Genomic DNA, 4,789 nt, shown 5'->3' on the forward strand with positions numbered 1-4,789 from the left:
ATGCACAAGCACAAAGCAACAACATTTTCGTATGCTTTGTGGGAACATATTGGCGCCAGTTACCTTCAGCGTAAATTTCTTTGTTGTCCTGCATTTTATCGCAATGTTCGGGTGTCCGTTTCATTGTTACACAAATTTTCGGGTTAGCTGCGGGTGTCCGAGTGTGGTGTTCGCTTGTGCTCAATTTATAGCGAGGGTGATCGAACAGACTCGTTCGTAACCAAAGCAGCTGTCGGGTATGCATCTCGATCGAACACATAGTAGCCGAGTGTGGCGTTCGCTTGTGCTTGATTTTTAGTGAGTGTGATCAAAAAGGCTCGATCATACTCAAAGCTGTTCTCTGGTAAGTACCACAATTAGAAGAGATAGACCCATTGAAATGTACACTTAAATGATCAGAATGTCGAGCTTCGTCGATTAAGCCATGTCCGTCTGTCTGTCTGTTTGTATGCAATCTAGTCTCTCAGTTTTCGAGATATCCGGATGAAATTTGGTAGGTGGGTGGATTTTTATAATGCACTAATAATTTGTCGGAACCGGAATAATCGGACCACTATAACATATCGCACACCGTCTTCAAAAGAGTCACAACTCAAAATTTGTTATTGGAATTATGCGCTAAAAATGTACACAGAGCTTTTATTTACCTTTCAGCAAAAGCTGGAGCAAATTAATGCTATAATTTGTCAAAAAAACCTAAGGTAAAGTCGCACTTGTCCATATGACTATCATGTGCTAAGAAATAGTTTTTCTCGTTTTCTGACAAACGTATTATTTTGAGTTGTGACTCTTTTGAAGAGCTCCCATACAACTGATTCTTCAGATATGAGATTTTTCGCTATAACTTCTCGATTTAAGCAGTTAGGAACATGAAATTTTGCAATACTTCCGCCCATTTACAACAGAATACTTACAGGGAAAATTACAAAGATCGGATCACTATAATCTATAGCACCCATACAACTGATTCTTCAGATATGAGATTTTTCGCTATAACTTCTCGATTTAAGCAGTTAGGAACATGAAATTTTGCAATACTTCCGCCCATTTACAACAGAATACTTACAGGGAAAATTACAAAGATCGGATCACTATAATCTATAGCACCCATACAACTGATTGTTCAGATATAAGATTTTTCGTTATAACTCCTCCATTTATTTAGGTAGGAACATGATATTTTGCACTGTTGTCACCCATTATCAAAAGAATACTTACAGTTAAAATGGCGAAGATCGAGTGGCTATAACATATAGCCTCCATATAACTGATTGTTCAGATATAAGATTTTTCGTTATAACTCCTCCATTTATTTAGGTAGGAACATGATATTTTGCACTGTTGTCACCCATTATCAAAAGAATACTTACAGTTAAAATGGCGAAGATCGAGTGGCTATAACATATAGCCTCCATATAACTGATTGTTCAGATATGAGATTTTTTATTATAACTTCTCCATTTATGCAGATAGAAACATGAAATTTCGCGATATTTTCACTCATTATCAACAGAAAATTAACAGTAAAATGAACAAAGATCGGGTCACTATAACATATTTATTGCTTCCATACAACTGATTGTTCAGATATGGGGTTTTACTGTGAAACTCCTTTATATGGACAGCTAAAACCGATAAATTTACACAGTCTACTGAAAAAAACGTCAAAATCTATGCTTTTTAAGCTTTATCTCCTATACCACTGATTATTCAGATACCAGTTTTTGCGATATATCTCCTTTATGTAGGAAGCTAAACCCAATAAATTGTGTTACCGGTTTACATACCGATCAAACAGCAGTCAAAATCACTTAGATTGGTGCTATATAAGGTATGTATATCTTCCATACCTCTGATTGTTTAGATATGATTTTTTATATGTGTATGTAATATATAAATTTTTTCAAATGCAGTAATCTGTTAAAGTAAAATTTTCAGATGTTCATAAAAGGTATGAAGCCTACGGGATAGCCGAAGACAGCGCTGCTCTTACTTGTTTTAGTTTAGTTTTCCACCAATCGAGAGGATTTTCGCCGAGATAAGCTCGATATTCTTTAAGATAGGACTTCAATTGAGCTTTAATTTTACATTTTCTAAAGTCTCCAGATTCTACAGCCGAGCCTTCGCTTTCACTGGAGGAATCTAAAATTATTTCTAGGTCGCTTATAAGACGTTTAGCAGTACTTGTTGAAGGCCCATCAATTTGCTTGGTATATTACTTAACGGTTTAGCGCCTCAAGCGAAAAGCCAGTTATTGTCCGCACCCTGGTTAGACAGACTTAGAGCCATTTCAACAATATTAGAGTGGACTCTCTGCCCATGTACACATTCGCATTCGCAAAACATCCGATCATTTGATGCGAATGCGATTGTGTGAAATGATGCGAATCATTCGCATAACGAATGCGAATGCAAATATTCGCAACATCCCTGGTATGTACATAAATATGCATATACAAATGTAAGTGCTAACAGCAATGTTAGTTTCTCCTTGGGGTAACATACTCTACATACATATTTGCCTACATTATTTCTCCATGAACTGTATGTACGTACATATGTGTTTGTTTTTTTAACATAAGAATAAACATTAGCGTTAACATTAGCCCGTATGTATATGTATACATAAATTTTGCTTTGCGCTGTATTCCGTACGAATTAACAGCAGAGGGCGCTCTCGTTTGTGATTTGCAGCTGAGCAGCGCTGTTATGTGGGTATGTATGTTAAATTCTATAGAATTTTTAAAGTCCTGAAGTTCCATTTTTAAGAAGTAATTAAACTTTTTTTATGCTTAAAACAATGAGTCCATCCAGAACCTATAACAAAAATTTCAAAAAATCGGTACAGCTGATCTCGAGCTTTGCGAACAGAAAAAAAGGCTTTCGAAATATATATTAGTATAGACCAGGGGTGGGCAAGGCCGAGGCCGAGAAGAGCCACATGTAAATTCTAAATGCTACAAAGAGACATAAAAAAAAGAAAAATAAATTATTTAAATAAAATTATTATTAGAAATGAAAAACATTAATTTTATTATGACTCTAATGTACGTAAGATAGATATTAAAGAAAATTCAAAATATTCTTTGGCCAAATTTTCAAAATCTGGTTTTGCGTCAGTTAAAGCCGTTGGTAACATATCTGTGAAATGTTGGTTAGTCAATAGCAGTGTTGGCACTAATCGATTAATTTTTTAATCAATTAGTTAATTCGATTCAATTTAATCCGATTACAGCTAATCATGATTAATTTTAATTTGATTAAACAGTAAATCGCAACCGCGATTAAAAAAATTAATTTTTAATCATTAACTCTTAATTTGATTAAGTAGGTGTGGTGATTAATTAATTTATGGTGGAATTTCCCTGTGCACACAAAGCCAGTTAATCGGGTATGGCTATGTCGGGTTTGCTCATCAATCTAAGAAATTTGGTGTGCATTTTCATTAAGATCTATACCAACATACGTTTTACAAATTAGGTTTTAATACCCCTCTGCTCATGTGCGCTGGGTTGTAAAAGTTCCCAGTTTATGTATTACTAATAACAATAATTATAATTTTTCTTTTAATTTATGTGCTTTTTATAAGCGTAAAACACAAAATAATTTTTACAATTGGTGGTTGGTTCCAAATTCGGACAAACTAGACAACTTAATCAGATTTTGTTTTTAATTGGATTAACGATTAATAATTAAAATTGATTAATCGTAATCGCCGATAGCGATTAACGATTAAAAAATGTAATCATTAATCATACAGTTGATTACGATTAATTAATTTTAATTGTCAATCGCGATTAACATTTTAATCGTTAATCAGATTAACATTTTGCCAACACTGGTCAATAGGTACGTTCATTTAAAATCTCCAGTAAAAAAATCCCAATAGCGAAATTCCGGCGAAATGTCATCTGTTCTCTCGCAAGAGAAAAATATTCAAAATAGTACGCGAACAGAAAATTTTCAGAAACTTGCAAGTTAGGCGAACAGCTGATAGATATTTTGTTTACATTCAAAAGTATAAATTTGAAAACATAAGGAAACCAATCCCGAATTCTTATCCTGACACAGTTCACTGACTAAACGAATAATTGAGTAGTCCACTTGCAAACAGCGTTATGTGATTTTATAATAGTAAGCCGTAAATTAAAAAAAAACGTCTACAACAACAAGTAACATCCAAATTTTATATTTCTCTTTATCATCTGAAAATTTGGATAAACAAGAGCCTAATAACATTATAAAACAATACCACAGCGTGGTAGTTTTTGCAAATCTTATATATAGAAATTAAATATAGCGAGTTTTGAAAGAGTAAGTTTTATATAGCCAGCTTTTTTAAGCTTTTCGCGTTCTCTCTTCCATGAAGGTTGGTCTGCTTCTTTTTTTTTCTTTTTTTTTAAGACGTCTTCCACTAGGCACCGAGACTACCACGTTTTCTTGCAGTTTTCTAAGTTCATCAGAAGATGGAGACTTTTGAACTTGTATAAATACGTACAATAAATATTATAGCGCTTTTGAAAGTGTATACAGGGTGTCCCAGAAGTAACGAGCCAAACTTTAGGGCATGGTAGGTGGGGGGGTGAGCTCACTGATAAACGAAAAATTTTCAGGTAAAAGTGTCACCGTTTTTGAAATATTTACATTTTTTCGACCTTAAAAAAAATCGTGCCTTTTCATGTGTTTTCTTTAACTGCAACTACAAACCGGGCAATACTTAGTAAATTTTTTATGTAAAATACTTCCAGATAGTTGCCTCTCCATACTCAAATGCAATGTAGTTAAAATA

The sequence above is a fragment of the Rhagoletis zephyria genome, unplaced genomic scaffold, assembly GCF_001687245.7.
Source record: "Rhagoletis zephyria isolate East Lansing unplaced genomic scaffold, Rhagoletis_zephyria_1.1 Rzeph_scaffold_00456, whole genome shotgun sequence".
NCBI lineage: Eukaryota > Metazoa > Arthropoda > Insecta > Diptera > Tephritidae > Rhagoletis > Rhagoletis zephyria.